Genomic DNA, 18,987 nt, shown 5'->3' on the forward strand with positions numbered 1-18,987 from the left:
AGGTAAAGTGCTATTTACCTTAGTAGAAGAATTATTTAAATTCATATCATAGATTTAGAGCTGGAAAGGACCTTATGGTTATCTTGTCCAAAATTTTACTGATGAAGAAACCAAGACCGAGAGCTTTGAAGGGACATGTCGCATAGGCAATTAGTAGCAGAGTCAGTATTTACATGCAGGGCCTCTGACTCCAAATCTAGATCTCCTTCCACTGTATTACAAAGCATTCTACAAAAAGCATGCTAGTTGTGACTGGATTTAAAAATAGTAAAATGTTTTTATGAACAGGTGGTTATATAACAGATGCCTATGCTAAGACTTAATTTATGCTAGATTTATCAAATAACATGGATAAAATTCTCATTCTCATGTATTCATATTTCATGGTATATTAATTACCATGGAAATATTAAATTATTCAGAATGAGAATGTAACTCAATTGAAAGATTAAAAAAAATAAAATTGAAAGCACAATTACAATCAAGCTGCTGGTTTTGATTAAAATAATTAAACATTCTAGTCTAAACATAGTGACAATCTATAAGAATGCTTTCTATATAAATGTTAAATGAAATACTAGCTTAAATACCAAAAAAATTTCATACCATCCCTGAAGGTTTTTCATTTCTGTTACATAGCTTTGATGTTACCAGAAAAATAGAGAAATTAAATTGGACTGGTAAAAAAATTAATACTAATTATTACAAACAGTATTTTATGGTGATAGTTTATAATTTACTGCAGAACAATATGTGTATTCTTCCCTGAATTCATAATTCACAAGCAAAAAGACAACAGAGCAATATAAAATGAAGTATTTATTGAATTTTATATGAAAATTTGACATATTCCACAGAAAACTACCTGTTTATAAAGAAATTCATAAAACTGCCATCAGGTGAAATTTATGTGCTAAAATAACATAAAAAACTTTACAAATACAGCCATTTATAAGTTATTCAAGTGTTTATTATCTCATTTGGAAATCCAACCCTTTCCTTCTTTTCCTCTCCATTTTCTTCTTTTCCTCTCCAGGACTTGTGTTGCTTGATCCTTTCCCAGTATATTCATAACTAGAAGGCAGATGTGAAATAAAAGGATTTGATAAGTTGTGGCAAATATAAATGAAGTAAATTTTGATTCTAAATGTTAGCAAACACTGAAAAGTTTGGTAGTTTTTATAGACCAAATGGAAAATCTCCTAGGAATAATCTCTAACTCAACACCAAGAAAACAGAGGTTCTTCACCAGCCAGTACCATACCATCCATATGTGGAACCATTAATTACAACAAGGAAATTTTGAATGCTGTGGATAAGTTCACTTACTCACATACTTTCCAGGGATATTCACATAGATGATGGACTCACGCATTGCCTGAGCTAGCTCAGCATTTGGAAAGCTCTGAAAGAGAGTGTGGGAGACAAGAGATATTAGGCTACATATCAAACTGACTTCATTATTGTTTGTCAAACCTGGACAGTATATCAGCGTCATGCCAGAAAATTGAACTACTTCCATTTGAACTGCCTTAGGAAGATTCTGAAGATCACTTGGCAAGATAAAGTATCAGACACTGAGGTCCTCTCTCAAGCTGAACTGCCAATTCAAACTCTACTGCAGAGAGAACAACTCTGATGGGCTGGCCAAATAGCCCAAATGCCAACCGCACACTTACCTAAAAGATTATTTTATAGAGAATCCACACAAGACAAGTCCTCACACGGAGGTGAGAAGAAGCAATACGAGGACACGCTCAAGGTTTCTCTGAAGAACTTTCATTTCGATAGTGAGACATGGGAAACGCTGGCGCAGAACCGCCCAGCATGAAGTGCTCTCATCAAAAAAGGAACTGTGTTCTACGAGCAAAGCAGTTGCAGCAGCACCAAAGAAACATGATGTGAAAATCTAGAGACACCTTCATTTCAAATGTTCAGACAGACTTTCTGTGCCCAACCTGTGGTAGAACCTTCCAAGTTCCTATTGGACTGATCGGCCACAGTTGAACACATTGTACCTCGATTCCCATATTATGTTATTGGTCGTCTTTGAGTACAAAGGATGAACAACAACAATGAATAATCAAGGGTTAAATAAAGCTATTTAATCTTCATGCAGAATATAAATTTTTATTTATAGGATAGGGACATATTCAATGAACATGTTGGGATCAAAACTAGTTAATGTTCTGATGGATCCAAAACCTTTGCAGACTGAAGCAAACCTCAGGAGGAAAAAAAAATCACTAACAAAGAATTCATATAGCAAATCAATCAATATGCTAGGAACTGTGCAAAGCATTGGTAGATGATAACCAAGGATGAGTGAAAAAAAATCCAAAGATCTATTCCTAACACCATAACTGACTTATTTTGCCCCAGACTCCTCATTTGATCCTCAGAAACTATTTTTCTGATATCTTTAATTGGAATACTGAGGGAAAAGGCACCAGATAGAGTCAAAAGACCTGGGCTCCACTAGAGAATCACAGAGTTACCAAATTACTGGTTGTCTGACCTTAGGCAACTAAAAAATCAAGCCTCTGTTTCCTCATCTATACAGTGGGAATGACATCAAATGGTGCTGGGAGAAATGATCAATTTGTTAATATATATGAAACTGCTTTGTAAGGTGTAAGATGTTGCACTAATTATTTAATGTTATCAAGCTGGACGTTGTTTACCGGGCAAAATTATATAGAGGTTTTTGCTATTACAGAATTATCAGCACATTAAACAGTTTTTCAATAGACTTGCGATCTCATCAACATGGATACAGGATGACATAAACAGAAAAGCTACTGTCCACAGCAAAACAGGCCACCATGATAAAGATGTAGCATCGTGTCGTGGGATGAGCACATGGCAGAGACCGAAGATCGGGATTCTATTCCTACCTCACTGTGTGCCCTTGCACTTGTCACCTCTCTCTGAGCTTTAATTCCCTTATAAGATGAAGATGTTGATCCTTCATTTCAGCTTTAAAACTATGGTTCTATGCTTTCTTTCATAGAAATAATTTGCTGGGCTCAAACTAAGAAACAAATTAAATTGATTGCCATTAAATACACATTCTAAAATCCCCATTTTGCCTGAGTCATCAGGTATAGCGAAGACTGTCTTGGCTCATGAAATCTAGTCTAGTAGGAAGATATGACATATAGATAGGAAAATCACTATAGTGGCTGAATGGAAGATGGATTGGGTTGGAATGGGAAGAGACTTGAGGCAGGTATATCTACTAGTAGGTGGGCCTAAATGTTCGATAGTCTGTAGAACATTAAATATAAAAGAAAAGTATCAGGATAGCTATTTGTTCCAGAGACATTTCTACCTCAGCCACAAGATGAAAACAAAGATGAGACTTGTCAAAGACAAAAGCAGCACGAGAATGAGATAATAGTAATAGATATAATGTGATATAAAACAAATATTGTTGTTGTGGTTGTAATTATTAAACAAGTGACCGTAAACCTATGTATATGAATTGCAGGGGCAGATTGGTGATGAGACACAAAAAGTGAAAAAGAGGTAGGCTTCCTAGTTATAGTTTATGTGTTCTCTTCCACCACTGTAAAACATGGTAATCTTTCCACATTCAAAAACTTTCTTTCTCTATAAAACATTCCTATCCTTTTTATCTTGTTGACCTTTGAGAGGAAGTCCCAAATTAAACTGAGTTATTCCTGCTTAATAGTCTGGGACGAGAAAGGTGTCCTTGACTAAATGAAAAAAAATTTTTCTGTATAACAGAAACCAATATAATTACAAGACAAATAAAAATTATAGATTATGAAAAATACTATAAATCCCCCTCTATTTTAAAAATATAAGGAACTGTTAAAAGGTCATGCTAGTAATACCCAGTCTCCAACAGATATTTATCCATACATAAATGGTCTAAGATATGTACAGTTTTTCAGAAACGGCAACATTAATTGTAATGATCATTTGAGAAATACTTAACCTTTCTGATACTAAGGGCAGCTAAGTTGTGTAAGAGGATAGAGCTTTCAGTCAAAAACACAATCTGACCTTAGATGCTTATTAGCTGTGTGACCCAGGACAAATCACTTAACACCTTTTGCCTTAGTTTCCTCATCTGTAAAATGAGTTGGAGAAGGAAATAGCAAACCATCCAGTATCTTTGCTAAGAAAACCCCAAACAGGGTCATAAAAGGTCTGACTCAACTGGAGTGACTAAACAACTAATATCAAGGAATTGCAAATTAAGAACTATTTGAGGGACTAACTCACACCTATCAAATGGACAAAAAATAAAATTAAAAGCAAAGAAACAATTCTGGTGAGATTATGGAGGAACAATGGAATTGTAAACTTTTTTCTGTAAAAGTTCTGTAAAGAATTTTTTTTTTTGGAGAGCAATCAGGCAGCAAAATTACAAAGGTAATAATACTTTATTTTTTCCCCACTTAATAGGATTTTATTTTTTCCAATTACATGTAAAGATATTTTCAACATTCACTTTTATAAGGTGGTAAGTTCCATTTTTTTTCTTTCCCTCCCTTTCCCCTTCTTCAAGAAGACAAGTAATCTGATATAGCAATCATATTAAACATATTTCCATATTAGTCATGGGTAACCATAAGTTCTGAAAGTTCTGACCAAATAATTCCATTCTTGGCAGTCCCATTATCATAGGTAATAAGTGGCCATGGGGGCATTCAATTACACAACTACAAATTCAGCAATCTTTCCACTAAATTGTGCTGACTCCCAACAATGGTACATAAATATAATGGAATGTTATAATGCAATTAAGACCCACAGATATGAGTTATAAAAACAAATTTGGAAAATATATATATATATATATATATATATATATATATATATATATATATAAAATGAAAAGAAGAGAACCAGAAAAATATATCACTTCATACTCAATATATAAAAGGAAAAGAGGATGAATATGAACGGACAAAGAATCTTGAAAATGATTTAGAGAGTGACTGAAAAATATTTAAATGTTATGCCTTTAAATTAGCTAATTTAAATGCTAATAGTTACTAAACAAACTTAGTTGAGTATATTAACATTCAATGTTAATCTTTTAATAAAACATTAGAAAAAATGAAATAAGATTGAATTAGTTGACTTCTAAGGTCCTTTCCAACTCCCTCCTTTATCCCCTGGAGCATCAAGGCCTTTTGAGATACAAGGGGTGGCATGTACCAGGCTGGCCAAACAACTGACACCACCTCAGTCACTACCACCCCTTAGTCCAAAGTGGAGTTAGCACAGGATCCCAGATCTAAGAATCCTGGGAAAAGTAATGCTTTTCATCTCATCAGCTCTGCTTCCAGCTGCCTTACTCCTATAATTATCAAGGGAGGACAACCCTTATGGAATTCATTATCCTCAGTAGCAGCTACAGACCAACTACCACCAAGATAGGCAAGCCAGCCATGCTGGAGCAGTAAGAAATCTTGAGAGAAAGGAAGCAGCATGAGGTTAGTGGGTCAAATCACCACTACCAAGGTGACCATCACCTCCTCTCAGACCCAGTGTTCCAGTAATTCATGAACCAGAGGTTCTGCTTCCACCCCAGATCCCATAGCCATTTACTGGGGAAGCGAAACTTACTGAGATGCAACCTGACCAATGATCCTGAAGGTACTGCAGCCCCTACCTCCTCAGCAGCCACAACTACTGAAGACCTACAGAAGAAAGTTCTTACCACCAAAGTCCTTGGAACTATCAAACGGCTCAACATTAGAAATGGGCATGGTATTATCAATGGAAAGGACACTAAAAATGCGTTATCATCTGTTTGCCTGCCGTATCCTTATTAGGTCATTTTTCAGTCATGTCTCACTTTTTGTGATCCCGTTTGGAAGTGGTTTGCTATTTCCTTCTCCAACTCTTTTTCCAGATGAGGAAACTGAGGCAAATAGGGTTAAGTGACTTGCCCAGGGTCTGAGGCCAGATTTGAACTCAGGAAGAGAGGTCTTTCTGACTCCAGGCCTGGCACTCTATCCACCGCTTTACCTAGCTGCCCCTGCTGTTTCATAAGCACCAGTAAGTCTCTCCATATGACTTGCAGCTGGAAGCTCCTGTATATGTTGTCTTCTCTCATTAGAATGTGAGTTTCTTGCGAGCAGAGACTTTTTCTTTTTTATTTGTATCCCTATCGCAGTGCTTAGCACATAATAAATGCTTAATAAATACTTTTTCATTCTATTATTCTTTCCCTCAGAACCTGCTCACCCACATGCCACCTGGATAGTCTTTTCCCAACAGTGTAAGAGGAAGACTAGTAGGCCTTTCAATCTATTGCTTTTCTATTTGTATTCTCAGCCCTCAGTACAGTGCTTGGCACATATTACATATTTAATAAATGCTTTTCCATTCCATCTAAGTAATAGAGTAAGGGTTAATTGACTACGTCAGTCAAGTTTCCCCATTCAACTTAATGTAGGGGAAAAGATTCCATGCCATAATTATCGTTTAAGAAAACATGCAATTGTGCACTAGGTGCGAACAAGACACCATCTCCTTAGGTGAAACAGGAAGACTGTTCAAATTGGCTAACTGTGCCATGACCTCTGGTGTGCCTCGAAGTGATGAGAGTGCGTTCCAGCTAAACACCCAAGAAAAAATCATTTGTGAAAAGGAGAAGAATTTCAGGCCTCAGCCTCAGTTTCCCCACAACTCCTCCCCTTGGCCAGAAAAGAAATTCATGAATTTCTGAGGACTGGAGGATTTGGATTTTTCATCAGATATCCTAGCACCATCCCCAGAACACCTGTGACTCATTGCAATGTCTGCATTGGAAACCAAGAACAGTTTGAAGGAAGATTCAATGATCCACAGAGTCTAGCAGAAGAACCACTCATCTAAGAATAACATCTTGAGGATTCCAGCAAAAGGAATGCCAGGTGCTGTAAAATACATTTTTCATCCACTTTCCCATGTACTCTCTATATACTGGTGGGAGAGTATGTGGAGAAATTTTTGTACCAACTATATCGCTGTACTAAGATGTCCTTTCCAAAAGTTAGTTAAGTCTGGCTGACGAATGAATATCAACTGATAATCATGGCAGGAAGCACACTAGCAGGGACCGGTGAACTATAACACTAAAAAACCCACTCCCTTTAGACTTCGAGGGGAGGAGTAGTCATATTCAATTTTGTGTGTGTGAATTGGGACAATAGCTGCAGGGCATGTGCTGAATAAGTCACTTTACTTTTGTGTCTGACTCCTCACCTGTAGAATGAAGGATTGGACCAGATGATCTCAGAAAGTTTTTTCTTGCTTGAAATCCTATGATCCCTCCTTTTACAGACAAGGAAACTGAGTCCAAATAAATCTAGAGACTTGCCTAAGGTCAAAGGGAGGTAGTGACAACGTTGCAGTTAACTGTTTCCCTGGGTTCCTAATACCAGTCCAGAACTCATTCCACTACAGGATTTCTGAGGTAAGCAAAGAAATCTTTCCATATGAACAGGAACACACACACACACACACACACACACACACACACACAACCATTTTGCAGTAAAGTTCTTGGCAGATCAGTTAATCAAAAGTATTTATTAAGAACCTACTATGTACAGGCACCTATGGTAGGTGCTGGAGATGAGAGAAAAATCCAACAGTTTCAGCTGTGAAGAGGCTTGCATTTTATTGAGGGAGAGCATGTTCACATAAATATACAAGGACACATGATCGAAGCTAGAATGGACCTTAAGATCGCTTTGTCCAAAAACCTCTTTGTATAGACAGCTACTGAACCCCAGAGAGAGGAACCGAAAGACTCGTTCAAGGTCACATACGTAGTTAAGGAGCAGCAGAGCCAAGGATTCCAACAAGGATTCTCTTCCTCCCAAACCTTGCCCCTCTCCACGCCGCCCCCAACAGCCTAGGCTTGACCCTTCTGGCTGCTGTCCAGGTCTGCCGTAGTCCCGGGACCCTCAGTTTCTTTGCCATTGCCGCTCTGCAAGTCTATCCCTCCCAAAACTGGTGATTGCCTAATCCAAATGAAGCTCAAAGTTTCTCCTCCACCGCTGGAGACCTAAGGATAAAATGTTTCTGCCCTTCTAGAAAAAAGGAAGCTTTGCCTGCAATCCTCTCCTTACCAGGAGATGGCAGCCTTCCCTTTCGCGCAACACCTGAACCACTACTTTGTTACTGGTTGCCAATGGTAACACGTTCCAGCGTAGATCCTCCCTCCATTCCCCCATTTCACCCCACCGCCCTCGGCAGACTTTCCGCCCAGGATTTCTAGACAAGGAAAAAAAAGTGAAGCGTCTTCGATCCGCGCACGTGCCGTGGCCCCACGATTGGCTGGGTTCCTCTCCCTTTCCCGGCTTTCTCCGCCCCTCGCACGCCGGGATCCTATGACGCAAAATTTATGCGCCGGGGTGTGTGTGTGGTGGGGTAGGGAGCAGGCGGGGCATTTAAGGTGACGTCACAGAATATGGCGCGCTCCTAGAAGCAGCTTTCGGCCTCCGAAGAAGGCTGCGGGGACTTCGGCGCGTGGAAGGCTGTGCAGTGCACGAGTCCAACTGACATCTCGCGGCGCGGCGTGGAGGGAGCGGGCGAGCCGGGCCAGGCAGGGCGGGACTGAGCCGAGCCTAACGGTGAGCGGCTAGTGGACATTTTGCAGGCCCGCCTTAGCCCCCGGCCGGGCGCGCCGTGGGGCGCTGGGCGTGCTAGGGCAGCCGGGCCAGGCCGGGGGTGAGGGGAAGCCCCTCGTAGAGGAAAGCCCTGGAGGCACCAGGGCAGCGGGGTCCGCTGCTGGGGGCGGGCATCCAGCCGGGGCAGGCCCTATCCAGGATGACCGGGTCCCTTCGAAGACAGTTGGTGCAAGTTTGGAGAGGAGGTGATGGAGCGTCTGTGGGTCGCAGGTAGAGCCCGCCGGGGAGCCGCACACCCTGTTAATGCAGCTTACCCCAGTAACCAAGTGCGGTGAATTAGAAGGCTGGGAGGCGAGGATATCACGCCGAGGTGTGGGCCTTGTTGGTGCCACGGCCTAGAGATAGATCCATGGACCATTTGCTCTTGGGGGACTTTGTGATTCAGCAAAAAAAAAAAAAAATAATAATAATCTCCGTAGTCTCTTGCAATTCACCTTCGGGATGGTGCATTAGTGAGATAGTATTTTTTTTTGATCTTCAAATTAATTAATGCCATGCTTTTTTTACTATGATTTTTAGGAAATAAAAGGTTATTTGACCCCTTATCTTGAGTGGAACTGGTTAGACTGGTAGACATGTGCAGGTTTCCGGGTATTGATTCTCTTGCCCTGGCTTGCATATGAAATTTTGGAATGACTTGTCCCTAAATAGAATGGAAAAGGAGGCCTCTGGTGTTATGATCATCTCAGTTCACAGGATCTAAAGGTCAATAGATGCACAACTGGAACAGACCTCTAATTGTCTGCAGTAGATTGCTAGCATAAATAATAAGTTAGAGAACTTGGCTTAGTTATTAGGCAGGTTCTTGGTAGTGTTGTGAGTTTTTTGGTGTAAAGGGTCTCTGAAGCTAGGATCTATAATTATTTCTATAGCACAGGGATTGTGTGTATCAGAAGAACCTGTAATTTATAAATAAATATACTCTAGGCTTTTTCTTTTAAAACTTCATAGAATGGGCACAATGGAAGGGGGCTTTAAGCAGGAGGAAAATGGAGTAAAGAGAGGAAGAGTGGAAAAGCTTGTTAATGCTTTATGTGTTTTAGCTTTCCATTCCAGTTAAGGAGCTCAGTACTACACAGTTCTTCTGAATGCTCAGTTTTTAGGTACGAGGGTAAATAGAGAAATGATGAATTGGTAGTAAATATTGTATTATTGTTAGCCAGAAAAACATGATAGAAAAAGCCAATAGGAAGAGGTAGGGAGGATTGTCTACCATAGTTCAGTTGAAAATGAAGCAACTGTGAGATTTAGGGAGGTTTTCTCTGAAATTGTGATCAGTTCCCCCTTTTGCTATACATTGTTGACATGATTTGAAATTCTGTGGGTTATTTGGGGAAAATAAATTCCTAGTAGATGAAGAATTTTATTTGGAGCAGTAATCTGAAAACATATGACCTTGATATAGTAGTTAAGGAAAGCTAGACGGGGAAGAGGATAGACTCATCTTCTTGAGTTCACGTACAGCCGTAGCAACTCACTTAATCCTGTTTGCCTCAGTTTCTTCATTTGTAAAATGATCTGGAGAAAGAAATTGTAAGGAAGTTCCAAAGGGGTCCTGAAGAGTCAGACAGGACTGAGTAATAAATAACATAGGTAGTTAAATGGGAAGTCTTGACTACCATAGTTTTTTTATTTGGCTTCTTTGACATCTAATACAAAAATTGAAGGGGAAAGTTTTTAATGATTTGCTAAAGACACCATTACATTACTGATCCTTAATCCAACTAAAGCAAGAGAATGACTCTATTATTCTCCTGCTTAAAAACTTTGAGGGCCTTCCTATTGCCCCTGGAATAAGATATAAACTTGTCATTTAAAATGATAACCAGTCTGGTCCTAGCCAACCTTTACAAGCTCATTGCAAACATTTTTCCCCATTGTCCACTCTGACTCAGTCTTTCTGGCCTGTTTGCTCTTCCCTGATCTTAGCATTCCAATAAATGCACTCTCTCAGTTCTGTCTTTTAGAACATCTAGCTTCTTTCCAGGTACAGCTTTTTACCATTTACCAAGCATTTCCTGATCCCCTCCATTGTTAATGTTTCTTTTGAACCAAAAGGAAGGAAGGAAGTAGAGAGTGAGAGAGAGAGTGTGTTTGTGTGTGTGTGCCTTTGTTTCCCTCTCTCAATGGGATGTTGTAGGAGATGCTGAAAGGAGCAAGTTTGTTGTGCAGAAGCATAGAACACTAGATGTTAGCTGGAAGGTACCTTTTAGGGATCATGGAATCCATCTTCACTTGCCTAATGATCATTCACATTTTATAGCAGCCATACCGTTTGGCTTATAAAATACTTGTCTTGGGTACTCCTTGGAGGAAGGTGGGGTAAGTATTGTCTCCATTTTACAACTGAAGAAACAGGCCCATAACCATGTGACTTAAGTGGCCAAGCTGAGATGGGAACATAGTTACATAGTTCTCGCTTAGCCCCCCCCTCAGCTTGTCCTCTGCTATTTCTAGAAGAGAGCATGGGACAGTGGGGAGTGTGCTGAATCTGGAGTTAGAAGGTCAGGACCCTGGGCAAGGCCCTCAGCCTCTTTGGTATATCTGTTTTATATCTATCTATCATACACACATATGTATGTATATATGTGTATACGTATGTATATATACATGCATACAATATATAATATACATATATATGTGCACACATATATAAATAAAATGAGGGAGTTGGATTAGGGCACCTGTATGATTTTTTTCATTCCTGCTTCTGTAATTATCTTATTTGTGTTTGTTTCCATATATTCCCCCCTCCAGTAAATTGCAAGTTCCTTGAGTGAAGGAACTATTTTTTTCATTTTGTCTTTCTATGGCCAGTACCTATCACAACATTCATAGTATGGATTTAATAGATGTTTGTTGGATAGTTCTGTCCACCTTATGGAGATCAAGTTATAATAACAAGTTGTAAGCTTTTAAAAAGTCCTTTGATACCTTAACAGATCTGTGATGATCTCTTCATTATGAGTACTCTCCTCAGTGATGCAGATTGCAATCCATCCATGCCCTCTCATTTTTTGTGATTCTGGTCTGTGTTCTTTTATAAATTTTTCATATGGATTTATACAGCATGTTGGGGTTTTTCCTCTGGTTGTAGGGAGGTGAGAAGGTGGCTCAATATCCCAGATAGGGTTAGCAGTATGATGATAAGATTAGAAGTAATCAACTTATCTTGGGAGGGGCATCTTGTTTCTTGTAGTTGAAACCAAGCTGAGCTGTAGATGGAGAGTGGAATGAGTTCTCTTTGTATGAATAGCACTAGAACACATGGGTGATAAATCCTTAATTATCCCTTCTTGTCACATAACCAGCTCACCTTTTCTAATCATTTTTTTCTGGTGATATTCTATACACCGTTTATCCTGTGCAGTTTTGGTTGGTAACCTCTTACAGCCATCCCATGCCCACCATTCACCTCTCCATTGTTCTTGGGTAAGCCTCAACTTTAGTTTTTTGGAGAGTATGACATTCCATAATGCTTTGCTTATACAGCCTTACCAGAAGAATAGTGGTATTCAAAGATAGGCTTTGGTTTCAGGGAGAAGCTTAGGATCATTAAAGCACTGAACATTTTCCCAAAAACAATTTAGTTCATTCTTCCTCCTCTTGTTCACTTTTGGGCCCAGCTCATTGTCCATGTGCTGTGTTTGACCAAGACATCAACTCTGTGCTTTGTCATTGCCCTTTATACAGTAATTTGGATAACAGGTCTTTATTTATCTTTTTAGTTTTTCTAGTGTGAACCTTTTGTTGGAGGCGTCAGTGATTACAGTTACATTCAGGAGGATCTACAGTGTTCTTAGGCTTGATGTAAATCAGTATAGTACCATCCGTGGAAGACCATCTGTAAGGACTATTTTATCCATTTTGATTTTGTATTTGGCATCCTTCATGAAAATGACAAACACCCTATTCTATGCCTTACTTGATATTAGTAATTATACAGTAATTACAGAGTCAAACAATTATGACAGAGGATCATATAATTTTGACCTATATGGGGAGATACCTTGTTAGAGGAGAGTCTTTAAGCTGTCATTTTGCTTTGCCAAATCAAAATGTTTTAAAGAAGAAACAATACGTATAAGGAAAATTAAATATAAAATATATACAGTTATATGTGGGGGAGGGCAGTGGTCTGATGTGGAGATTTCTTAACAATAGATTGAGTATAGTGAGATTTTGTGTCCTCTATATATCTTAAAACAATTGCACATGTAATTGAAAAGCCTGTGGTCTGTTGTAATGATAATAACAATAGTAACAGTAACAGTAGTTAACACGTAGTGCTTACTATGTGCCAGGCACTGTGCATTTGATCTTTACTACAACTCTGGGAAGTAGATACTGTGATTATAACTGAGGCAGACAGCAGTTAAGTGATTTGCCCAGGGGTCACACAGCTAGTAATTGTTTGAAGCTGCATTTGAACTCAGATCTTTCTGACTCCAGGCCTAGGGCTCTAACCACTGAGCTATTTAGGTACCCTTATAAATATTGCTTGTGAAAGCCCACTTAGTCCCTTTCTCAAGCCTTCATTAAGGGTGACCTCAGTGCATCTATGGATTATTGTCATAGGAATTGTATAGTTATGGGAAAGTAGACATCTCGATAAGTATTGATATTTTCTCAGTCCATTTTTGGGGAAAGTAATGGAGGCCTTCTTACAGATACTGTGAGATTCCATCCCATTAACACTCTCCACATTGTCTTCTTCAGCATTGACCTCCTCTGAGTGTGATAATAATAGCACCTACCTTGTGGAGTTGTTGTGAGGATCAAATGAGATGATGCATAGAGTGCGTTGCAAAGCTTAAAGCACCATATAAATACTAGCTGTTATTAATCTGAGTTTAGATATGATGTTCTCATTGTAATTGTTGAAGAAAATAATTTTTTACAACAATATTGATAGTAGATTTTCTGTTTTCCATTTGTTATTTTTCCCTTCAGGTTTATCCTTAAATGTCTGGGGGGAGACAATTTTGCTTAGCTGTTTCTCTCATCAAGTTTTCTGCAAACTTGTTCTTCCCTCTATTCCTTCTCAATGTTTTTTAAATTATTATTTAAAAATTTAAAAAAAATGTGTGCAAACAATTTAATTTAGCAAGCATTTTTAACTACCTACTGTGTGCCAAGCACTGTGCTAGGTATAGGGGATACAAAGATTAAAATGAATCAGCCCATGTTTTCAAGGAACTTAACAGATTTGAACTTGGAATTCGTATCTGGCCTCAAGTCAAGGCACTTAACCTGTTTGCCTCAGTTTCTTCAACTGTAAAATGGGAATAATAGTACTTCACTAGAAGGGTTCTTGTGAGAATCAAATGAGATAATATTTGTAAAGCTCTTTTAGTACAGTTCCTGACACATAATAGTCAACATATAAATGCTTATTCCCTTCCCCTTCCGTAGGCAATAAGCAGACATTTATTAAGCACTTACCAGATGGCTCAGTGGATAGAGTGCTGGGCCTGGAGTCAGGAAGAGCTGAGTTCAGACTCGGCCTTTGATGCCTAATTAGCTGTGTGACTCTGGGCAAGTCCATTAACCTTTGTTTACCTTAATCCACCCAAGAAGAAAATGGCAAACCACTCCAGTATCTTTTCCAAGAAAACCCCACGAACAGTATGTTCCACTAGGTGATGAAGTGTCAGACAGAATTCAACAAACAAGGAGCCTGATACCTCTGCAGTCACTAGGGATATTAAAAGAAGAACAAAAATGGTCCCTGCCCTCGATAAATTTACATCCTATTGCAGAGATAACAAACATACACAAATAGGTATGGCCGTGAAACTAGAGTGTCAGCTAGGTGGTGCAGAAGATAGAGTGCCTGATTTGGAGTCAGGAAGATGAGTTCAAATCTGGCCTCACGTACTTCACTAGCTTCCTGACCCTGGGAAAGTCACTTAACCCTGTTTGCCTCAGGTTCCTCATTTGCAGAATGAACTGGAGAAGGAGATGGCAAACCCCTCTAGTATCTTTTCTAAGAAAATCCCAAATAGAGTCTCAGAAGAGTTGGACATAACTGAAAACAACTGAGTAACAAAATGATTCAAAAGTAGGTGCAATAGGTGGAAAGGAACTTTAGAGGGGAAGGCATTAGGTAACTGGGAATGGCTCCCTGAATATGATGACTCCTCCCTTGGGTCTTGGAGAAAGCCAGGGATTCCAAGGTAGAGAGGTAAGGAGTGAGAGCCTTTCCAGGCAATAGCTTCTATATAACCAGTACAAAGGCATTCAGATGGTGTCTTGTCTGAAGCACAGTAAGTAGATCAGTATGACTGGGCTGTAGACTTTGTGGAGGGGAGTAATGTGTAAAAAGACTGGAAAGAGTAAAGAGTCTGGCTTTTGAGAGCTTTAAATGCCAAAGGGGGAGTTTATTTTTGAACCTAGAGATCAATAGGGAGCCACTGGAGTTTATTGAGAACTAGGGTGAGGTGGTCAGTCTCATACTGTAGGAAAATCACTTTGGGAGCTTTGTGGAAGATGGATTGGATGAGTGGAGAGAGATTTGAGGTAGGCAGTTGGAATAGAAGGTTATTTCAGTAATCCACGTGAGAGAGGATGAATTCAGTGAGCTAGGATGGTAGCTTTATGAATAGAGACTGTGTGAAATGTTTTAGAAGAAGAAATGACAGTAATTTGGCAACTGATTGATATTGTGGGATGAATTATAGTGAGAAGTTGCAGTCTACATCAAAGCCGCAAACCAGGATGACTAGAAGGTATTCTCCACAGTAATGGGATGTTTGGAAGAGGGGTGCATTTTTGGGGGAAAGATTACGTTTTATTTTGGACATGTTGATTTTTAAGATGACTGCAGGACTTCCAGTTCAAAACTTCTCATAGGTAGTTGGCAATATGAGTCTGGAGCTCACGAGAAGAAGCAATATGTATAAGGAAAATTAAAAATAAAATATATACAGTTATTTGTGGGGGAGGGCAGTGGTCCGAAGTGGAGATTTCTTAACAGTAGATTGAGAATTACCTAAAGCAAAGTAGAATACTGTGATATAGGACTGGGGAGGAGCAAGACAATGGATTTTGGGAATTAGATAGTGGTAGCCTGGGAAAGGAGCTTTGGCAGTGCCACCTAAATGGCCTGTACTGTCATTTAGTGATTGTGACTGGGATTCTGAAAGCAGCCTTAGGGCATTAGATTGTCACAGTATTATGACTGTGGTAATGTTGTTTTTATTATCTTATTTTGGAGGTGGAAAAGAGGTGGTGACAAAACATTACCATTATCTTGTCTCTTGGTCTCTGGGGTTGTGGAGGCCTGGAGCCTGGGTGATTATTGGGGGTTGAGGCCTATTGGAGATACTTACTCCCTGCCTTATTCAGTTTTGCCCCAGGGCTCACTCCAGTGTTAAGTGGATTATCTCTAACACATCTACTGTTTCTTGAGTTCAAATCAGCTTGTTTTCATATGCCTCAGCCATAGGGCTCCTTTCACCCTTTGGTGAATTTTCTTCCAGAGCCTTCACTTTGGGGCAAGGCCCAGGCCTACCAGCCTTCATTTCTCTTCCTGGCTTTGCTTTTGACTTTATGGACTTGGAAACTATTCCCCTTCACTACCTCTGTTTATTCCTTTTAAGGCAGAGTGAACACAGTAGATCTAAGACCCTCTGGCTTTTTCATCCACACCAATTTCCTCTTGATCATGTTAAGCAATTTTTTTTATTTTTTTAAATTTAAATTTATTTATTTAACATATTTGGTTTTCAGCATTGATTTTCACAACAGTTTGAATTACAAATTTTCTCCCCATTTCTACCCTCCCCCCCACTCCAAGATGGCTTATATTCTGGTTGCCCTGTTCCCCAGTCAGCCCTCCCCTCTATCACCCCCCTCCCCTCTCATCCCCTTTTCCCTTCCTTTCTTGTAGGGCAAGATAGATTTCTACACCCCATTGCCTGTGTATCTTATTTTTTAGTTGCATGCAATAACTTTTTTTTTGAACATCTGATTTTAAAACTTTGACTTCCAAATTCTCTCCCCTCTTCCCTTCCCACCCACCCTCCCTAAGAAGTCGAGCAATTCACCCTAGGCCACACATGTATCATTATGTATAACCCTTCCACAATACTCATGTTGTGAAAGGCTAACTACATTTTGCTCTTTTTCAACCCATCCCGCTTTATTGAATTTTCTCCCTTGACCCTGTCCCCTTTCCAAAGTGTTTGTTTTGATTACCTCCATCCCCATCTGCCCTCCCCTCCATCATCCCCCCCCCCTTTTATTTTTTTTTTATCTTCCTCCCTCTTCTTTCCTGTGGGGTAAGATACCCAACTGAGTATGTATGGTATTCCCCCTCAGGCCGAATCTGATGAGAGCAAGGTTCACTCATTCCCCCCTCACCTGCCCTCTCCCTCCTCCCACAGAACTGCTTCCTCTTGCCACCTTTATGCGAGATAATCCACCCCATTCTATCTCTCCCTATCTCCCTCTCTCAGTATGTTGCTCTCTCATCCCTTAATTTCATTTTATTTCTTTTAGATATCTTCCCTTCATCTTCAACTCATCCTGTGTCTGCTCTCTCTCTCTTTTACATATGTATATATATATATATATATAAACACATATATATATACATACATACACATACATACATATACACATAGATATATACATACATACACATTCACTTATATATATACATAAACATATACATATATATATGCATATTCCCTTCAACTACCCTAATACTGAGGTCTCATGAATCATACACATCATCTTTCCATGTAGGAATATAAACAAAATAGTTCAACTTTAGTAAGTCCCTTGCCATTTCCGTTTCTTGATTACCTTTTCATGCTTCTCTTGATTCTTGTGTTTGAAAGTCAAATTTTCTATTCAGCTCTGGTCTTTTCACTGAGAAAGCTTGAAAGTCCTCTATTTTATTGAAAGTCCATATTTTGCCTTGGAACATGATACTCCGTTTTGCTGGGTAGGTGATTCTAGGTTTTAATCCTAGCTCCATTGACCTCCGGAATATCGCATTCCAAGCCCTTCGATCTCTTAATGTAGAAGCTGCCAGATCTTGGGTTATTCTGATTGGGTTTCCACAATACTCAAATTGTTTCTTTCTGGCTGCTTGCAGTATTTTCTCCTTGATCTGGGAGCTCTGGAATTTGGCAACAATATTCCTAGGAGATTTCTTTTTGGGATCTATTTGAGGAGGCGATCGATGGATTCTTTCAATTTCTATTTTGCCCTGTGGCTCTAGAATATCAGGGCAGTTCTCCTTGATAATTTCTTGAAAGATGGTATCTAGGCTCTTTTTTTGATCATGGCTTTCAGGTAGTCCAATAATTTTTAAATTATCTCTCCTGGATCTATTTTCCAGGTCAGTGGTTTTTCCAAGGAGATATTTCACATTGTCTTCCATTTTTTCATTCCTTTGTTTCTGTTTTATAATATCCTGATTTCTCATAAAGTCACTAGCTTCCACTTGCTCCAATCTAATTTTTAAAGTAGTATTTTCTTCAGTGGTCTTTTGGACCTCCTTTTCCATTTGGCTAATTCTGCCTTTCAAGGCATTCTTCTCCTCATTGGCTTTTTGGAGCTCTTTTGCCATTTGAGTTAGTCTGTTTTTTAAGGTGTTGTTTTCTTCAGTGTATTTTTCAGTATTTTTTTGGGTCTCCTTTAGCAAGTCATTGATTTGTTTTTCATGGTTTTCTCGCATCCTTCTCATTTCTCTTCCCAATTTTTCCTCTACTTCTCTAACTTGCTTTTCCAACTCCTTTTTGAGTTCTTCTATGGCCTGGGGCCAGTTCATGTTTTTCTTGGAGGCTTTTGTTGTAGGCTCTATGACTTTGTTGTCTTCTTTAGGATGTATGTTTTGGTCTTTGTCACCAAAGAAAGAATCCAAAGTCTGAGACTGAATCTGGGCGCGTTTTCGCTGCCTGGCCATATTCCCAACCAACTAACTTGACCTTGAGTTTTTCAGTGGGGTATGACTGCTTGTAGACTAACGAGTTCTATGTTCCACGTTTGGGGGGGGAGGTGCCAGCTCTGTCAGACCCGCACTGCTCCTTCCCCAAGAACCCCCAACCCGAACTGGGCTTAGATCTTCAGCAGGCTGTGCACCCCTGCTCTGATCCGCCACTTAATTCCTCCCACCAGGTGGGCCTGGAGCCGGAAGTAACAACAGCTGTAGCTGCCCCACCTCCGCTGCCCCCGGCGAACTCCTTCCACTCCCGCAGCTTTTCCCACTAACCTTCTCCGCAGTCTTTGGTGTTTGTGGGTTGAGAAGTCTCGTAACTGCTGCAGCTCACTTATTCAGGGCGCTAGGGCATGCTCTGCCCGG

The 18,987-nt window shown here is 39.7% G+C and overlaps 1 protein-coding gene across 2 annotated transcripts in view; it reads left to right on the forward strand.

Moving 5' to 3' along the window:
* The first annotated feature begins 8,423 nt into the window (after window positions 1-8,423).
* Window positions 8,424-18,987, forward strand: part of IPO11 (importin 11) — a 212,354-nt gene continuing 201,790 nt past the window's right edge. The window contains exon 1 of one of the 2 annotated variants that reach the window (XR_005010886.1): window positions 8,424-8,612. The gene's annotated coding sequence lies outside the window, so the exon portion shown is untranslated. The remainder of the gene's footprint in view (window positions 8,613-18,987) is intronic. The other variant, XM_036767335.1, reaches the window with a different exon arrangement.

This window comes from Trichosurus vulpecula, chromosome 1 (assembly GCF_011100635.1).
Source record: "Trichosurus vulpecula isolate mTriVul1 chromosome 1, mTriVul1.pri, whole genome shotgun sequence".
NCBI lineage: Eukaryota > Metazoa > Chordata > Mammalia > Diprotodontia > Phalangeridae > Trichosurus > Trichosurus vulpecula.